Here is a 21,507-nt window from a genome sequence, read left to right as displayed (position 1 = left end):
CCCAGAGTCAAAAATAGAGAGAGATATCTTATATTTCTTCCACTTATAATATAAAGCCATGAGAGGATTCCGGGTTAAACTGTAAATAGTTAAACTGAAATTAGTGAAGCTTAAAAAAAATTCACTGTAACTTACCTGAAATCTGAACTTCTGTATCGCTTTTCCCATAGTCTTCTATCTTTGTTAAATAGAGTCTAAAGCCCGCATTCCAACTTGCCACAATATTTTCAATATTAAAACACTCTAGTTAGCATTTTTAGTAATATCAGATGATAAGATCAATAGAAAAGTGAATATTTAATATATAATGGATGGTTGTAAAGGTGATGGCCCCCAAACCAACCTCTTTTTTAATTTTATTTTAAGCAAAAGGCCATGGTCTATAATATATTAATAATTGAAGATTTACATATACTTAGATAAAAGAAAATAGAAAATAGAAAATGACACTACCTCCTTCTCCATACTAATACAATTTTGAACTAGATACAATTTTGAAAGAGCAGCACCCATTAATTAGTTAAAAAAGAACAATAAATCTATGGCTAGAAGATAGCTAAAATGTAGACAATAAAATTGCATTGCTTTTGGATTACATCTTTGATGAATACAAGCATGCTATATCAAAGAGAGACGGGCTCTGAGCATTAACTAATTAATGTTAATTTATTAAAATTTATATGTAAATTGCACCTTACATTTGGGTTTTTTATGTGGCATTAAGGCAGTAATTCCTATTCCTAGGTCATCAGGTCTGGATGATCAAGGCCATGTCTATCGTAAAAAAAGATAAAAAAAAACTAACATACCTTGCGTTGCCTTGCAACATAATCATGACTTTACTTTGTATTTTGTTTACTTCATACCTTTCTAGTTAGTCTTAGCCCATGTGCAAATCTGCAAACATAATCTATCCTATTCTAATTAACAGATTCATCTAGAAAGAGACCCAGTCGGGGGAGTTCTCGGTCAAGTCTGCTTACAGACAGCTCTTGAGACCCATTGGTGATGTTGAATGCTGGAAGAAGATATGGAACCCACGACTTATTCCAAAAATTAACTTCTTCTGGTGGTCTCTTATGCATGAAAAAATCTTGACTCTGGACAATTTGAAAAGGAGGGGATTCCAAATTCCCAACAGATGTATCTTATGTAAAGTTGAGGAGGAATCTATTGGCCATCTTTTCATCCATTGCCCTTTCGCAGGGCACTTGTGGGCCATCACCCTTGAAAAATGTGGTATACAATGGGTTTCTCATGATAACATTCATCAGTTTGTTAATGGATGGTCACCTCCCACCCACCACCCCCTGATTATACAGCTATGGAGGTAGATCCCTCCTCATATCTGTTGGAGTGTTTGGAAAGAAAGAAATAACAAAATCTTCAGAGATGTTGAAACCTCCCCTGATAACATTTTTTCTAGTTGTTTTAAAATGCTTATGGATAATATATCAGTGACTAGGTGGAAACCCCCCCCAATCCTCCTAACCCGACTGATAAAAGAATTGTTGAACTTTAGAAGCTCCCCCCAGAGTTTAAACTCTTCAATAACACTTCAAAGATCAACAGAAAAAGGACCAAATGGTTAGCCCCAAACCCCTCTTGGCATAAACTCAATTTTGATGGGTCAGCTCAAAATACCTAGTAAGCGGGTGGTGGTGTTATTTGTGATCATCAGGGGACTACTATTGCCGCCTATGCGGGTAGCTTGAAGAATCATACTGTCATTCAAGCTGAGGGAATGGCTCTGCTATGGGGCCTGAAATTCACCACTGCTATAGGTATTGGACAACTAAAAATTGAAGGTGATTCTAAAGTTATTGTGGAAGTTGTCAGTGGTAGATCTATAGCGGGTTGGAAAGTGGATTCTATTTTGAGGGATGCAAGAATGTTTCCGGCTAACCTTGACTATTTCACTATCCGCCACATTTTTAGAGAAGGGAATGTAGCTGTTGACTCTATGGCTGCTATGGGTAGGCTGCAAAACGACTTACGATGTTGGAGGAACACTGATCTGCTACCAATGACCACCAAGGAGATCTTGGAGAAAGAAAAAAACTAAGACTTATGACGATTTTTTCTAATTGTTATCGGATGAAGAGCATCAATTTTCAAATTTTGAATTTGAAGGGGAAACTCGCCCATCATGGGTTGGGATTGCCACGTAGCTGCATATGGCCTTGTCATTAGTCTCAAGCGGCTTTAAATAATGATGATACTTATTGGCATAGTACCAATATCGGGAAAGACAATTTTCTATTTATCATCCGAACGAATGTCATTGGCTGTGATGAAGGCAACAACTGGGCTCGACTAAATCACATTGGGTGGATTGATTGGTCACACGAGTGTAATAGATTTCGTGATGGGGAAATCTGTCTAAACACAACTTGTAATAATCACGATGATTATTGCATGATTTTATTCCAGAATTTGTTGAGTTTTCTTCTCGACTTTGCTTCTGCTCTGGTTTGGCTTTGTATCCTTGTTGCCCTGTTTTTCATTTGCTCTTCTAAGTTGGAAGAAACGATCATGGGGGGTGACAGACTGAGACTTGAACCTGACAAAACGAATGAATTCAAGGTCAGGTCGACGGTTTGGTTTGTTTGCTCAAAAGGAGGCATTGATAAATTCATGGAGAGCATGAAAGGAAATGATGAGAGACCGTCGAAGCAATTTGTGGCCTCCTAGGAGGACAGAAGGGTCACTATGGGTGGTATCTCGTTCGAAGTCAACGAAGATGTGATTGCTCAGTCAACGAGCCTGTCCATGGAGGGTACGAAATGGAAGAAATAGAGCCGCATATCGGACACCACCAGCCTAAACCAGTTTTTCTGTGATGGGGAGAACCCTGTGAAGAGGGTTGGCTGCTTCAACCGGGAAGAGCTTTCGCCGCCTTGGGACGAGGTCTGCTACATCATCATGAAGTATTTCACCCTTGAAGAATGGTATGGGGTTTTCTACTACTATCACCTTCCTTTCCTTAACCATCTTAGGAATAAAGATCTTATCTCCATTCTTTTTTTTCTGTTGCACTCTATGGATTCTAATGTGAGAGATATTGCAAAAGCCAAGAAGAAAGGCAAGGACTTTACTATTCTCCACCAAGGCCGTATCCTCCACCTTTACAATTTCCACTTGGTCCTCTGCCCTCCTTGCACGATTTCTATCCAAAATGTGCCTGAAAGCCAATCTTCGGCCATAGCTGCTGGTAACCCTGACATAAGCTCTCCTCGGTTGCCTGAACCTGGCTCCTCCAGTAAGAAAAATAAAAAGCACTACTTGGAAGATTCAAAACCCCCCAAGAAAGTGAGAATTAAGGAAATCGACTTAGATGTGGAGATTACAGATGAAGCTAACACTCCCTGCCGCTCTGTGAGATTAGTGTCCAAATCCCCTGAGAAATCGTTAAGGGACCCCTCCTCATCCCATGAAACTGGGAATTCCATCTTCTCTGGTAATGCAACCGCGTTTCAGTCCACCTCGACCCCCCACTCTGTCAGCTCCACCCATGTGTCTGAGGGCCCTAAAAATTCCATGAGCCCAGATGCCGGTCCCAAATCCCGGGCAAACTCTTCGTCCCCTACTCTCAGGTTTGATAAGATGATGGTGGTGGAGGAAGTGAGCAACATCAAGGAGGAAGCGGATGACAAACTGACGGATTTGGAAAAGAAAGTGGATGGCATGATTGAAAACCTGCAGGAAATTACCAGTAGAACGGAGGCCATTGAGAACAAGCTGCATGACGTCTCCAGGTTTGCTTTGAATGTCATGCACAGCTCTGCGACCACTCTTTGTCTCTTGCAGGTTAGCACACTCAAAAGCAAAGGAAAGGAGGATGAGGACTACAAGGACCTCTTTAAATTCCTCACCAAGGAATGGGCAAGGAAGCTCCTCCCCAAGAGGAGCCATGGAAAAAAGAAGTAGTCGTGTTTTCTATGGTTTGGGTTTCTGGTTTTTTGAATGGCCCTAATGGTATGTCAGCTTATAGTTATGGTTTCTGGTTATTCCCGAACTTGACTATCTTTTGCCCTGCATGGCATATTTTAATTATGACTTTTATATACTTGGTTAATATGTGTAGCATGTTTAAAGTTTTTGATAGAGGAAAGTTTAGGAGGCTGTGATTTTGCTGCTTCACAATTGGTTATCCACTGTTTTATTATTTGTACCTGGGACAACCCCCTAGTTTTGGTTGCTTTTTATATAAAAAACATAGGTAATAATTTCAGAGGGCTATGTGATAATTTACTGCAATTATTTCAACAAATATAGGTAATAACTTAAAAGGGTTATGTGATAATCAACTGAAAGAGTCTGCATGAATACCATTTCCCCACTTCTAAATAACAATGATGTGGTTTTCATGATCAGTGCAGTAAAGGCCTATTACCAAATTCCAATAACAGTTAATCTGAACTTAAGTAACAATGTTGAAAAACCAATTTATGAAGGACAGGGTAAGTCTCATACCATGGAATTATACTCAAAGTTCCTGGCACGTGGTCCTATTTTGTTAAGATCCATGGGGCAGCAAAAATTTGCACATGATATAACATTTTTATTCTTTCCATTAAATAAAAAATAAAATAAAATTTAAATCATATATGTCACACTAATATGTCTTACAGTACCATATAGTGTTTGTGTTTAACAACTTTAACTTACTCAATGGTAGGAATGAACATATGTTATTATTATCATCAAGCCTTTTAACTGTTGAGATTTTTTGGGGAAATTCTAAAGCTAGCTAGCGGTCTCATGAATATAATATCTTTGTATGTGCATAATAAAAACAAGTAAAAATAATTTATTTCCCTTCAAAACTATTTTTTAATAGAAATTAAACTTAGATGTTTGACAAGTGGCAGATAACATCCCTAAGCCGGTGGGGCAATTTCTATCCCCACCCCTTTTTCACCCACTCAAATTTGCATGTCTAAAACGTAGGGGCTTCTATTTATTTTTTTGGAAAAGATTCCTGTAAAGCGGAAAATCGCAGTCGAACCCTAGTTGGTCTCCCCTCTTCTAACTCCTAGGAGAGAGAAGGGAGGTTCGCTAGGATTCGATGGGTTTTCACTTAGGGGGAAGACTTTACATTCAAAAGAGGGGTTGAAACTCATAAGATTCAATCCCACACGATGTAAGATTGGATGCTAAATGAATTTCAAGGGTTTGGAAAGCAAAGCTACCCTCTTTTGTAAAGAATGTTGATTAAGGAAATTAAGCTAAGGATGCATAGAAAGTCATAAAGATTCGCTTATAAACTGAGTTTAGGTTATAGGATGAAGCTGCGGACTTGGAATTAGCAGTAGAATGTCGATACGGCGCTGTCCTGCAAATTTGAGAAAAAGTTGTGGGGACGATGGCGCCCGGCGCCACGGTCCTCCGAAAAATCCGCGAAACGAAGGGGGATCTGTTCGTCTCTGCACAAGGATTCCAGATCTTCAATTTCAGCCGCGTACCTGCAACCTACACACAGAAAAGCGAAGACGATTGGGGGGTTAGGGATTAGGGGTTTGCCTTTAGGTCAAACCCCGGTTTTGGAATTAACCAAGAAATGAGCAAGAGCTGTAAATGTAAATGACTGTAAAACAAGTACTAATACCTTGTTCTAAGGATGTTTGTATCCTTATGTGCGAAGGTTTAGATGTTGTATGTTGTAGTATGTAGTATGTGATCTCCTCTTCAATGGTTGAATCCTTGTCTTGAATGCAACACTTAGCCTTGAATGGAGACTTGGAATGATCAATGGCTTGAATGCTTGAATGCTTGAGTATAATTTCCACGCTTTTTTTCATCCTCCGAATGAAAGAGGAAAATGTAGTTTATATACTTGTCATTTAGGGCTAATAGACTGATTTTCCTGACCTTAGGCCGACCAGGGAAAGTATATTTCCAAATTGCAATCAAAAAGACCCGATACCACTTAGGGAACCGGGCCCAAAATAGGACCCAGGGACCAGGGCGCCGGGCGCCCTGGTCCTGAGGGACCAGGGCGTTGGGCGCTCTGGTCCCACCTCCCGGGACATTAGGGTGCAAGGAGGTTCAGGCCAGGGTGCTTGAAAAATGCAGTTTTCAGTGTCGTGAGCGAGTTTTGGGGTCTCCATTCAGGTTGCGTGTTGCGTCGCCATCGTGAAGACCGAAATGCAGTCGAAATTGCAAGTGTCGCAATTTTAGGATGCTACATTTAGCCCCCACTTTAGCGGGAGTATGTATGCTCATACTTCCGGTAAAGTACAAGGAAACAACGTTGAAAGACTTTCACCACGTCAAGGAGGCAAGATACACCAAGCCCCCAGTGGACTAAGGATCTTACAACTTCGATTGACAAAGTAAAAGGGAAGATCACGAGGGAGAACCATGACTGTCAGTAGTAAGGTTCCCTCACTATGAGTCATGCAAAAGAAATACCAAAAATCTTCAAGACAAAACTAAGTTTGCCAAGAAATTTTCAAGTATCTTTGAAAGGATAGACAGGGTGTATGCCCCCCTACGTTAAAGCGATCGCACACGCCTCAACGGGGGTGATTGTTTTAACGTAGTGATACACATAAGAAATGAGAAAGGAAAGGAGCCCATTATCGCAAGGATTTAGCCCCCAAGTGTGAGATAAGCCCAAGGATAATAGACACAAAACACAAAGCACGAGGTGACTTCGCTTTCCTTGGGGTCAGTATGCTGTATGATAAGTCATGTATATATATCATATGTATGTATGCATAATTGTTCTTCATTCCCCAATCAAGGAAGGTCACCTAGAAGAAGGGAACACATGTGTCTTTTGAGTCAACATGAGAGAGATCGAGAGATCTCAATGCTTTGCATCGTCCTCAAGTAGACAACACTAAGGACGACAAATAGAAGAATGAGAATAACATATAGAAGAAGTAACAAAAGAGAGGGGGAGAGAGTCTGCTATGCTAATGTAACTAGTCTAGCATGTCATCTACCCCCCGATCTTGCTGATCAATGTTTCGGGAAGGCAGGGAACACGCTAGAGGAGGAACATCCAACACAGCAGATGGAGCTATCACAAGATCCAAACAAGGGCTATGTTCATGTTCCAAGCCACATTGTTCTTGTCTAGGAGCTAGGATAAGTGCTTTAGAAAATTCATTAGATAAATGGTTATCAACATCAACAAGTTCATATTCACTATCAGAAGCAAGAGGAGTAACATTTTCATCTATATCATCATCAAGATTTATAAAAATAGGATCTTTAACTCGCACAGGATCAAGACCATCATGCATCTTATGTTTAGGAGATTTAGGCTCAATATCCGGCTGAGGGGAAAATGGAATAATGCTTGTTGAAGGTGTTTTTGGAGATTGTAAAGTTTGAGAAGCAGCTGCTTGAGCCCTAAGACGACGCTTTCGTCGACGTTCCCGTGCAGAACGATTACGTCTAGTCTTAGTAGGAAGTGCAGAAGATAGAGGAGGAGGAATGTTCTCATCCTTATCACTTGGGTGTTTAGGTTGTGGTCTCTTAGGCTGGATAATAGGAGAAGAAGAAGGTCTCTTCTCTCTATAGAAGGCAGGAGGAGGAACTGCTCCATATAAAGGAGGAGTTTTTGGTTTAGGAAGAAGACCAAGTCCATCATGACGAGGAGGTATAGGTCTATTCTTGGAAGGTTTATCAGGCATAGACATAGTCGCATCCATAGGGACGAGTTGGGAATCTTCTTGGGGAAAGACATTAGTTTTGTCTTTCAAAGGAAGAATTTCCTTCTCAAGAATGATAGGAATGTCAAGTTTAGGTGCTCTAGGTTCACTTAGAGATAGGATCATATCTGTTTTCCACTTTTGATAAGATTTGAAAAGATGATCACTTCGCGGAGGAAGAGATTGGAATTGTTTAGGCCAAAAGTAATCAATAGGAACACTAGAGGTTCTTTCAGCTGATTTAAAGAGACTATGATTGACAGTAACGACTTCACCATTATGGGGAAATTTCAAACACTTATGAATAGGAGAAGCAATAGCTTTCATGGAAGATAGCCAAGGATAGCCAAGCTTCACACGAAATTGTTCGGAAGAAGGAATAATAGCGAAGTTCATATCAAGAGATTTATTATGGACCTCAATGGGCAATGTAATAGAACCAATTGCAGGAGAAGAAAATGCATCAAATAATTTCACAATCACATCTGTTTTGTCATAGATCACTTGATTCAATTGCAAAGTAAAAAGAAATTCTTCAGTAATAACATTAACCATGCACGAAGGATCAATAAGCACTCCACGGCAAGGCATATTCTTGACTTTTGCAACTATGTATAAAGGACCATCAGGTGCCCTAATGGTTTCGCTAGAATCAAATGTGATGGAAGGTTCTTTAGGGTTTTCTTGCTGCTCTACAAAGTTAATCACATTCGGAGTCATAGACACAAGACCATCAGATGAGAAAGAGGAATCATTAGCCTCAATCACATTAGAGGTATGAGAGGTATGAGAAGGTAATGGATCAGTAAAAATCTGAAGATTTTGGTTAGGAGGAGCTACAGATGTGTTGCCTTTATCATTCACTCCAGAAACAGAAATAGTATTATTATCAATCAAATCTTGAATTTTACCCTTTAGAGAAAAACATTTTTCAGTATCATGCCCAGGCTGACGATGAAAGTGACAAAAAGCTTTGTGATCAAAATAAGGTGAAGTAATCTTTGCAGGATCAATTTGTCTTATAGGAGGAAGGGTAAGCACATTTTGTTCCAATAACTTATTCATAATACCATGCAATGATTCATTCAAAGGAGTATACTTTCTTTCTTTCTTGAAAAATTTAGAAATAGGAGGCACACTTGATGTTGCATTCACATTGTTGTTGATGATGTTTTCATTGAATTTGATGGAATCTCTGTTCGGTTTAAACTTCCCAAATGGTTGTTGACTGCTATCACCCTTATCACTCGGAGCCATAGGATGTGATTGTTCCATTTGACTCACAGTCAGTTGATAATTATGAAGAGTGGCGCACAACTGTTGGAAAGAAGTAAACTCAGAAAACAGAAGTTTGTCTCGAATATCTTTTTGCAAATTAGAAATAAAGATTCTTTGAATATCATTATCAGGCATTGGAAAAGAAATTTGAGCATACAAATGCTTATATCTACCAATGAAATCAGTCACTTTTTCTTTAACACCTTGTTTACAATGCATTAAATCAATCAAAGTAACTTTAGGACTTATGTTATTTTGAAATTGTTGAATGAAAGCATTTGCAAGTTGTTCGAAAGAAGTAATAGAATAAGAAGGCAACGAGCAATACCATTGTAGGGCTTTGTCTCTTAATGTTCTGGTAAATAGTTTTGCAAGCAACCTTTGGTCATAAGCAAAATCAGTACATATTGTTTGAAAAGTCTTAACATGTGTTAGAGGATCTCCTTTACCATTATAAAGCTCCAAATGCGGGATTTCAACATGCTTAGGAGGAATGGCTCGAACAATATCAAGAGAAAGTGGGCTTGCAACATCAAATGTGGGCACACTAAACTTAGATTGATTCATAGAGGCAATTTGTTGCTGTAAAGAAGAGACAGTTTGTGCAAGATTATTAATGGTAGCTTCAGTCGAAGAGTTCATATTAGGTGTGTTAGATTGAGATGGAGGTGTGATGTTATTGAAAGATGGTAAAGAGTAAGGTGGTGGGACCCTATGATAGTCAACCATAGGGGATGATTGGATAGGAGGAACACTACAAGGAGGAATGGAATGGTTAAATGAATTGCCCCCTTGTGTCATGTTCATTTGTGAAGATGTAATAGGAACACTTATTGAAGGAATGAATGAAGAAGTCGGATTAAATGAAGGAATAGGGTTAATTGAAGAAGGAGGATTGCCCCCATGACTGGTAATCACAGGAGGAATGTCTTGTATAGAGGTAGCCATGATGTTTGATGTAAAGGTAGGTAAAATAGCAATAGAAGTGGTCAAAGGAATAGAATGATTGACTTGTGTAGGAGGTTGTGTATAACCTAAAGATTCGGCACAACTCTTCATAGGCATCACATTCGAACCCACAATGTGTGCAATACCACACAAAATATCAATTCCATTCTTATCACTTTGAAGCATGCGTTTTAGACCCTCAATTAAAGGAAGAGCTTGACTATCGGGATACTCATGAGACATCCATTGGTGAAAATCATCAAATTGGTTATCCAATTTGGAAAGTTGTTCAACAGAAACTTCATGAGGAGCTTCTTCATCATTAGGAGGATTAGAGGAATTACCCATGTCCTCGTTAAAAGGCTACTCAAATTAGGTTCCATCTCCTCAGTAGTTAAACCTCGGAAGGACTTAATTCTACGGCTTCGTCTAACGGGAATAGTGTAAGTAGGGCTTATTGTTGTAAAACTCATGCACTAGAGAGAGAGAGAAGATTTTGATCTTAGAGGTAGCAATTTTCAGTAAAACCAGCCAATCTTCCAGATTTAAGCTGTTAAATACAATCACAATAGTCTCCCGAAATTTCGGAAAAAATGTCCGGGACGGTGGCGCTCGGAGTGCAACACGGTCCCTGCAACTTTTTCCGAAATTTGCAGGGATGAAAGGTATGATGATTTTAGAGCTAATCTGAAAAAATTGAGGGATTTTACGATCTGTAGATAGGCCAAATTAAAGTTGCAAATTCAAAATTGAACCCTATCAAGATTGTCGAAAAATGCAAAATTTGAATTTTGAAAAAGAGAGGGAAACTGAGATTTTGAATTTTATGATTTTAGAGGGAATGTCAAGAGCAATGCAAATTTTGAAATTTGAAAATTGACTCAATTTCACGCAAAATTCAATTTTGAAAGCGGAAATCAAAGTTGTTGTAATTAGGCACTTAATTTCAAAAGTCACAAAATGCGAATATTTGAATAAAGCACTGAAATTTCAAATGAATGCAAATACAATTTTCAGATCTAAGACAGTAAGAACACAATTTTGACACAAAATTTCAGTTTCGATAATTTTTGAATGATTAGGAGCCTTAGACCAAGCAATCACAAGACCAACTTTGACTGTAATTTTGAAAGTGTTATAATTGACAAAATCAGCCAAAATTCTGGATTTTAGCAGGAAAATACAGCAAGATCTCGCTCCCGAAATTTTGGAAAAAATGTCGGGGACGATGGCGCTCGGAGTGCAACACGGTCCTCGCAACTTTTTTCCAAATTTTCAGGGATGAAAGATATTGTGATTTTATTGCGGAATCCAAAGTTACAGCTGATTTGGAGATGTTTTGATCGGTCAAATTGTCGGACAAAGGTTGAATCAAGAGGGTTTCAAAAATTAGGGTTTTGACTTTTAACCACTTAATTTTCAGAATTAAAGTACAAATATGAATTGATAATTTGTAATAGAAGGACAGATCTGAAACAAGCATTAACATTTAGACATTTCGCAAGTTTAATTACTAAAAAGAAATTTTAGGGTTTTAATGCAATCACCTCTAAAACTTTGCAAAAGATCAAACATGGAAATGTAATCAATTTTTTCAGATCTAAGCATGAAAAATCAGAAAGGATGTTCACGTCGGGTTCACCAAAATGTAAAGCGGAAAATCGCGGTCGAACCCTAGTTGGTCTCCCCTCTTCTAACTCCTAGGAGAGAGAAGGGAGGTTCGCTAGGATTCGATGGGTTTTCACTTAGGGGGAAGACTTTACATTCAAAAGAGGGGTTGAAACTCATAAGATTCAATCCCACACGATGTAAGATTGGATGCTAAATGAATTTCAAGGGTTTGGAAAGCAAAGCTACCCTCTTTTGTAAAGAATGTTGATTAAGGAAATGAAGCTAAGGATGCATAGAAAGTCATAAAGATTCGCTTATAAACTGAGTTTAGGTTATAGGATGAAGCTGCGGACCTGGAATTAGCAGTAGAATGTCGATACGGCGCTGTCCTGCAAATTTGAGAAAAAGTTGTGGGGACGATGGCGCCCGGCGCCACGGTCCTCCGAAAAATCCACGAAACGAAGGGGGATCTGTTCGTCTCTGCACAAGGATTCCAAATCTTCAATTTCAGCCGCGTACCTGCAACCTACACACAGAAAAGCGAAGACGATTGGGGGGTTAGGGATTAGGGGTTTGCCTTTAGGTCAAACCCCGGTTTTGGAATTAACCAAGAAATGAGCAAGAGCTGTAAATGTAAATGACTGTAAAACAAGTACTAATACCTTGTTCTAAGGATGTTTGTATCCTTATGTGCGAAGGTTTAGATGTTGTATGTTGTAGTATGTAGTATGTGATCTCCTCTTCAATGGTTGAATCCTTGTCTTGAATGCAAAACTTAGCCTTGAATGGAGACTTGGAATGATCAATGGCTTGAATGCTTGAATGCTTGAATGCTTGAATATAATTTCCACGCTTTTTTTCATCCTCCGAATGAAAGAGGAAAATGTAGTTTATATACTTGTCATTTAGGGCTGATAGATTGATTTTCCCGACCTTAGGCCGACCAGGGAAAGTATATTTCCAAATTGCAATCAAAAAGACCCGATACCACTTAGGGAACCGGGCCCAAAATAGGACCCAGGGACCAGGGCGTTGGGCGCTCTGGTCCCACCTCCCGGGACATCAGGGTGCAAGGAGGTTCAGGCCAGGGTGCTTGAAAAATGCAGTTTTCAGTGTCGTGAGCGAGTTTTGGGGTCTCCATTCAGGTTGCGTGTTGCGTCGCCATCGTGAAGACCGAAATGCAGTCGAAATTGCAAGTGTCGCAATTTTAGGACGCTACAATTCCAAATAATCTCGTAGCACATTTTTTTTAATTCATGGGACTGCCTCTTCCTTAAAAATAGAGCTTAAGTCCCCCTTTGAATTTTGATTATAATTATTTCAGATAATTTAGGAGGTTCTAATGGGCCCCACCTTTGAAGTTTGATTATAATTATTTAGATATAACCATATTGCAATTATTAAGAAAAAATATGTGCAAACAAAATTGCAATTTTTAATCATTGCATACCATAAACTAGTAAAACATCATGAATGAAATGACAAATCACCACAATCCTAGGACTTCTCAAAACCATCATCAAAATCTATTGTCACACTATGACATGTATCACCCTAGTGTGTTGCATGTAGTTAAGGTTGTGACAAAGACATCACCGACATCCTAGGATTTCTCACTCATTAACAAAATCTTCTATTTCTTTTTCTTTTCCTCCTTATAGTTTCTTCTAAAATGGCTAGTCTTGCTACAGTTCCAAAATTTTGCCTTGGACTTATTATTGGGAGATTTGGATCTCCCATGAGATTTTAGATCTAGACTTGTTTGCTTACAATTTTCTTCTTGTTTTCTTTCTTTATACCACAAACAACTACAACCTATTCAATAGGTTTATAAGTCTTTCTTTACATCTCTATGAAAAGAGATGATGCCAATGCATTATCCATTTGCAACTCGATGGTATTGTTTCTAATAGCCACAACAAGGTGGTCTCATAAATCTAGTTAAGAATACAACAAAGTCAGTGGTCCTTGGCCAGTTTTACTCCAACAAAGTGCAACTAGGTAACAACCATGTTAAATGAATTTAGGTGTTTGACGACAAAGCCACCATCCTCCACCTTGAGGGTATACAACTTATTAAAAAGAGTTTTTTAACCAAAGAATTAGCATGGTACAAATCTTCCAATCTTTTTCTAACAAGTGCTATGTAGCTCTCTTCATGTATTTATAAAACAATATTGAATTGGCCAAACATAGTCTAATTAGATCCTTGTATTTTTTGTATTTTGTCCTAGTCTTCTTGTGACAACAATAGGCTTGGATCTAGAGACTACAACTCATAGAACTCTAATAATGAGAATATCCCCCATCTTGAGCTTCCAAAATTAAAGTGTCCTTTAGAACTTCTTCATTTCTATTCTAGATGTGCTTGGCATCTCTTCCTACAATAAGATCAAAACCCCTACACAAGCTCCCTCTCAAATGAAGTTTACTACCCAAAAACCTCTAAACAACATTTAGAATTTGAGGTGATTACCAAATGAAAGAAAGAAATGTATGCATAGATTGTTCCTAAACTAATCTTAGAGGAGAGTGATATGGAGAATTCAAATCTTTATAATTATAGAAAGGAGGAACACATAAAACAAAAAAAATATATACAACACATGTATATAGGGGGAAACTCTTTGAGGAGAAAAATATGATAGTCCAAAGTAGCCCAATGTATTATTTGTGTTTTGTCCTAGTCTTCTTGTGACAACAATAGGTTTGGATCTAGAGACTACAACTCATAGAACTCTAATAATGAGAATATCCTCCATCTTGACCTTCCAAAATTTAAGTTTGTCCTTTTATAACTTATTCATTTCTATTCTAGATGTGTTTTGCATCTCTTCCTACAATAAGAACAAAACCCCTACACAAGCTCCCTCTCAAATGAAGGTTACTACTCACAAACCTCTAAACAACATTTAGACTTTGAGGTGATTACCAAATGAAAGAATAAAATGTATGCATAGATTCTTCCTAAACTAATCTTAGAGGACAATGATAAGGAGAATTCAAATCTTTATAAATATAGAAAGGGGGAACACATAAAACATAAAAAAAATGTACAACACATGTATATAGGGGGAAACTCTTTGAGGAGAAAAATATGATAGTCCAAAGTAGCCCAATGCATTATTTGTATTTTGTCCTAGTCTTCTTGTGACAACAATAGGCTTGGATCTAGAAACTAAAACTCATAGAAAGTTCTAATAATGAGAATATCCTCCATCTTGAGCTTCCAAAATCAAAGTTTGTCCTTTAGAACTTCTTCATTTCTATTCTAGATGTGCTTGGCATCTCTTCCAACAATAAGATCAAAACCCCTACACAAGCTCCCTCTCAAACGAAGATTATTACCCAAAACCTCTAAACAACTTTAGAATTTGAGGTGATTACCAAATGAAAGAAAGAAATGCATGCATAGATTCTTCCTAAACTAATCTTAGAGGAGAGTGATATGGAGAATTCAAATCTTTATAATTATAGAAAGGAGGAACACATAAAACATAAAAAAAATATACAACACATGTATATAGGGGGAAACTCTTTGAGGAGAAAAATATGATAGTCCAAAGTAGCCCAATGTATTATTTAGTAATATAAAATGGTTATAACATTAACAAAGAAATCATTTACAAGAGCATCACAAACTAGAGATCTGATGTAATTATGACTGTTTATGGTAAAAATGGAATAACAGTATTGAAAGACTGAATAGATTCAACCACAAAACCCTAACCTAACAAAACAAAGATCCACCATAACATATGAAGATTACCTAAGACAATGAAAATCAACAAAATCACAAAGATTATACCATCACATGTTCAATAGGGTTTGAATCTCCATTCTTCCTATCTCCATTGATCTTGCTTGATATATTTGCTCTCAGATTTTATGTGTGCACAAGAGCTCAACAAAGAATGGAAATGTGGTTGCAAGTAGGCTTGATCGCATATAAAAGTTTGAATGCTAGTCCAAGAGTTAGGGTTGATAATGTCGGAAGCATCTCCTTATATATAAGACACTATAGAAAATGGAGGGATAAGATTGAGAGGTATAAAAGATAAATGGTCGGCTAGGATTAGAGGGTAGGTAAAAGAAATAAGAAAATAATGAGAGGGTAGGTAGTGTAAAAATTAAGAGATGAATGACATGTGTCATGGGCAGAAAAGGTTAATGAATTAATTAAATAAATGAAGATTTATTTAATTAATTAATAGAAGAAGTGGGATCAATTAAATAAATAAGATATTTATTTAATTTAAGAAAAGGACAATTTAAATAAATAAAGGTATTTATTTAAATGAGAAATAAGGCTAGAAGAGGATAAATGAATTAATTAAATAAATAAAGATTTATTCAATTAATAGAAGAATTAGGCTCAAATAATTAAATAAATAAAAATATTTATTTAATTAGACAGGACAATTTTAGGTGTCTACATTTTGCCCCTCTTTGAGACAATGCAACTTGTTGCGTTGTTTCAAAGAAGATAAGATGAACTGATACAAAGTTGCCCCAAGATGGGAATGATATGCCCCCTCAAGAGATTGGATGAAAATGTCTGAAAAGATCGCAGACAATCTCTCGATAAGAGAGAAGGGCTAGAAAGGACTAACCAGATAGGATAGAGTGACAGAGTCACGGGATAAAGAAGACTGACTCGGGAGACTAAGGATAGGGTAGTCTATAAGATAGGCTACAAGGGAAAACATCCTTATTGTCATCCACACACCTAAGAGATCAGAGTGCAGAGAGAGCAGAGAGCAGTTAGTAGCGATGGCATTGGTGCACAGATTTGATCGTGTTCGCCGATATCAGAGGCCAACTAATGTAGGAGAGCCGGTAAGTACCACAAAACCTCTTTGTACCTTATTGCATTAATTGTTTTCATAAATGCATGTTAGGTAGTGCAATAAATAAGCTTTAGGAGTGTCGAAAAAATGTCAAGCGGGGGGGGGGGGGGGGAATGTTAAAGCGTGTCTACGTTGGTGTTAGGCGCATCTATGATTGTAATAGCATTTGTGTTAGATGCGAGTGCGTCTGTGTATTCCAGGCCCGTTTGTGCAAGACAGGCACGTCTGTGCAGAACATAGGCATGTCTGTGTGTTTTAGGCGTGTCTGTGCAGGGTAGGCGCATTTATGAAGTGTGCAAGTGTGTTTGTGTCGTAAATGTGTGTTTATGTCTTCAAGGTCGAATCAGCAGTTCTGTGATAAACATACGCCATCGATTGGATAAGCTGCTGAGAGGATACACTCAAACAGGTCCTCTAGGGAAGACTAGGATACCAAATAGGGCTAGGATTGACAATTCTGTGATAGAACATACGTTGCCAATCAGGAAACTACTCAAGAGGATACACTCAAGCAGAGGCCCCTGGATAGGATAGATCGAGACACTTTGTGATGAACAGGGAGTGCCATAGAAATTGACAATTCTGTGATAAAACATACGTTGTCAATTGGATAAGCTACTCAAGAGGATACACTCAAGTAGGTGCCCTAAAAGATAGGATCAAAGCAACACTTTGTGATGAATAGGGAATGCTACTAGGATAGAAAGCAACACTTTGTGATGAACAGGGAGTACTACTAGGATAAAAGAGCAGCACTTTGTGATGAACAAGGAGTACCACTAGGATAGAGTGTCATATGATAGATATAAGCACTAGGATAAAAAGAAGCACTTTGTGATGAACAGGGAATGCCATTAGGATTGACACAGTTGATTTGTTTGACTGCAGGAGGACCTACCTATGCTGGAGTCACATGAGAGATTCCCTTCGACTTAGAGTTTACGACCAGAGCTAACATTCGAGGATAGAGCAACAGTTGAGGCTATGGGCTTGCTATATATTTTGTATGTGCTCGAGTTTCGGGCGAGCATGGGATTGCTGACTACATTAGCTGAGAGATGGCACTCAGAGACATGCACGTTTCATTTGTCAATGGGTGAGATGACAATCACCTTAGAGGATGTGTACAGGATACTGAGGATACCAATCGATGGGGAGTTGGTTCCTTACGATCGAGAGGGAGACAAGGATGCACTAAGACAAGTGTTTCAGGATCTAGGACTGGAGATGAGGGTAGGACATGTGGCTTGGGATACTATGACAACTACACTACCGACGATGCTAGAAGGAGTTATCAGTGGATTCCTCTGTCCAGACAGGGCAACACGAGGGTTGGCAGTGGGATGGGGGAGGACTCTGGAGACATTGGTGATGGAGCACACCAGGTTTGCATGTGGGTCGTGTCTACTGGCACACTTGTATTATGAGCTGGATCAATTTGTGTATCACGGATCAACAGGATTGGGATGCAGCGTGACACTGTTGCAGATATGGGCATATGAGCATCTGTTGGTTACATGTTTGATACACTTTAGAAGCAAAGGACATGGACGCAGTTATGTACACCTGTATGATATGATTACGCCACAGCCATGGATTGGGAGGATGGAGTATTAGAGCAGGGTTATTGATGAGATAGACAGTGTGGTATGGAGGTCATACCGGGACTGTGAGGAGTGGGAGGATGATGTAGTGGAGCTACCATATGTATTCCGGAGTAGGTATCTGATTGGGCGGACACCATATGTTACTAATAGGCAGTTGATAGATAGGGTATGCAGGCAGTTTGGCAGGACACAACATATGGCACAGGGGTCGGGGATGTATGCGCGGACCGTGAGGGATCAGGTGCATTTAGGGTCATTATTGTCGTATGATCAAGAAGTGACACAACTATAGGAGATGGTTCCCATGCCTTGGGATATTTGGGTAGATGTGGAGGATGCAGGGATGGATACAAAGCATACTGCATATTGGGCAGAGCATCTGTTTCCATAGTTGGCGGATCCAGGGGAGCCGATAGAGGGAGATGGTGGAGGTGATGGAGATGATAGTGGAGATGGCGGAGGTAGAGGCTGATGACAGAGGCGGGGACCAGTGGTAGAGAGGAGAGTGGAGAGGAGAGACAGGCCCATCAGGCTCATGTAGTGAGGGGTAGAGGTGGATTGTTGTTATAGGTGCCAGTAGCACAGGTTCCCAGATAGGTACAGGTTCCCAGACGGGTATACGGATGGGGACAGGGACAAGAGCAACCACAGGAGTAGCCATAGGGACCGGGTGAGGGGAGAGAGGAGGAGGATGAGCTACTATCCTTGAGGGAGATCTACTAGGGACAAGCAGATGAGATCCAAGATCTGGAGAGGGATACAACTAGGCTTAGGAGATAGCTGAGGGACACTGAGTGGGAGAGGGACCAGGATATTCAGCGTTATACGGAGGCTGAGATAGCACTGAGGGCAAGGAGGTAGGCAACATAGGACACAGGGGCCGGATTCACCTATGTTTTGCGGGTAGGGGAGGAGATATCCTACAGGAGAGACTTGTACTATGGGGTGGTACCACTAGATCAGCGGGCTAGGAGCTTCCAGAGACCATCACGAACTATGACGACCTCTGGAGGTGGGGTTATGGGTCCTCCACCACCACCAGACAAAGGGGGCAGGAGAGATGATCCTCGAGCAAGTCCTTATAGGGCTCAGACTCCGTCGAGGCTAGCTAGTTCCGAGGGAGGGAGTTCATCATAGCCTTAGAGGGCTTCCTATGTATCCGTTTTGTACCATTTTGTATGATGATGTAGACACCTTCGGGTGATTGTAGCCATATGTATTTTGACATCATTGTATCATGACACTTATGATTTTGATATATATATGAGAGGATTCATCGTTGTGGCAACTATATGCATGTGTACCTATGTGATGTTGCTTCTACGTGATGCATGTATCTATGATGCTTATGATATGGATGCAAATATGTACATGACGAAATGCATTTTTTTTGTTCTTTTATGTTTTATATGTCATGCATATGTGAATGTAAATGTGTGAAATGCAAATGAATATGATGAGGATGTAAAATGTGCTAACATGTGTTGTGTGTAGGATGTGATGTAATTTTGATATCTATATGTATGTATGAAATGAGATATGTGGTGATGCAGGTGCAAACTATATGATATGCAAATGTTTTTGGTGTGTCATTATACTCAGTCATGTGATAGCAGGCTACGCGGACTCAAGGACGATGGAGGTCAATCAAGAAAGGGGGATGAAAGATAGAAGATATGGAAGTGAAAGAGATTCTTGTGCTTTATCATCATTGAGCTTTATTATGGCAAGTAGGTTATGACAATCCAGGCATACGTTCAACCCAGAAAGTCATTGTACCTGTTTGCATAGAGATCAGACAGTCACAAACAAGGAATGCCCCAATTCACACTGGACTCACAGCATCCTCATATCCTTGGAAAAGTCATAGCATTACTAAGAGACAATCCACAGACATTAAAGAAAAAAATAGGTGACGATACCCCATCCTTACCCTTCTAGTCAAAGACATCCTGGAGATAAAATCTTTAGTCAGAGACATCCCAGAAAAGATAAAAGACATGTCACCAAAAAAAAAAATCAAAAGAAAACCAAGACTTGACACCAACATCCACTGTAGTCCTCAAGTTTAGTGTCTCTTGTCACTTGTATAAGTCTATTTGATTGTGGTCACAATGTTTTTGTTAACAAAAGGATAGATAACACTGAACCATAATGTTGTTTGAGTCTGTTGAAAGATTTGATTTGTTGAAGCCCATTGTTGCTACTGTGTCTCATCTGAAACTAACTGAATCCATGAAACTGATACTTTATTTCAGAGAAGATGAAACTTTATTGTGGATCTGTGATGTAAGTGTTGCTTTATTGCGGATTGTGCGCGGATAGACTGAAGAAAACTGTACTCCTCAGAATGTGTGATGCTCTTAGTTCCACACCCATCACTAGACTTAGGATTTGCCTTAGCTACATATAGGAGCTGATTTATTATGGATGGAAATGGGTGAAAAGGAAGGATTATTATGAATGGCTAACCAATCTTAGGTAGATCAATAACAAGCCATGATGGAAATGGGTAAGTTTATTAAGGATGGATAGGCTGTGAGTGTGTGCAAGGTGAAAGGATGAGATTGAATCCTTAAGGAGGGAGGAACAATGTCTCTACACATGGCATCGGTGACTTGGTTTTCACCATGGTACTTGCCCAAGATGCCACCAAAGTGGTTTTCACTGTTGGATGGATTTATTTCTCTTTACTTTTTTTTTTTTTGTGTCACAAGGTGCCTGTTTACCAGGTTTTCACCAAGTAACGATTTTTTATTTTTATGATTTTTTTGTATTTTTGAATTTTTTATTTTTTTGTATTTTTGAATTAGGATATCCTTAAGAGCTATGTGTAAAACCTGCAAAGGTGCATGTTGTTGATAGGATCCTCCAAAGGTTCGCCCTTTGAGTTTGAGAGCTGATATGCACCAGATCCGTAGGCTACTGTAATGATGTAAGGACCAAGCCAATTTGGTTCGAACTTGCCCTTCTTCTCTTTGTCTTGCCGATTTTTGGGATTTTCCTTGAGAACTAAGTCACCCACCTCAAATGTACGAGGCTTTACCTTATGATTGTAACTCCATTGATCCTTGAGTGAATGATGTGTAGCTCAAGTGACTATCTTCCTTGATAAAGGAACTAAGATAGAATTACTAGCGTGTGGACTAAGTTTGCCCATATGCATGTCACCTAAAGAAGTTTGGGCATCCCTGATAACAAAGTCCTTCAAGGAAGTTCCATTAAAGGTCCATGATGTATCGCCAGAAGGGAATGGATGTGTGGAACAAGTGGATGAGTTATGAAGGCTTATGATTGTGAAAAGAAGTGAAAGTGGGATAGCATGATGGAGACTTAGGATCAACAAGTATGATTTTTGACTTGAAATTGTAGAACTTTTTCCCCCAATTATTTTGACATTAGGGGAGATCATCTCCTGCTCTTTTTCTTTCATAGGACTTTTATCCTTGACATTGATTTTTGCAGAGTCCAATAGCTTTTGATTTTGATTTGTACTAAAGGAATTTTAATTATTTTTTACTTTTAGATTTTTCTTTTCAAGGC

The sequence above is a fragment of the Cryptomeria japonica genome, chromosome 10 (genome assembly GCF_030272615.1).
Source record: "Cryptomeria japonica chromosome 10, Sugi_1.0, whole genome shotgun sequence".
Taxonomy (NCBI): Eukaryota; Viridiplantae; Streptophyta; class Pinopsida; order Cupressales; family Cupressaceae; genus Cryptomeria; species Cryptomeria japonica.
This window is presented reverse-complemented; position numbering follows the sequence as displayed.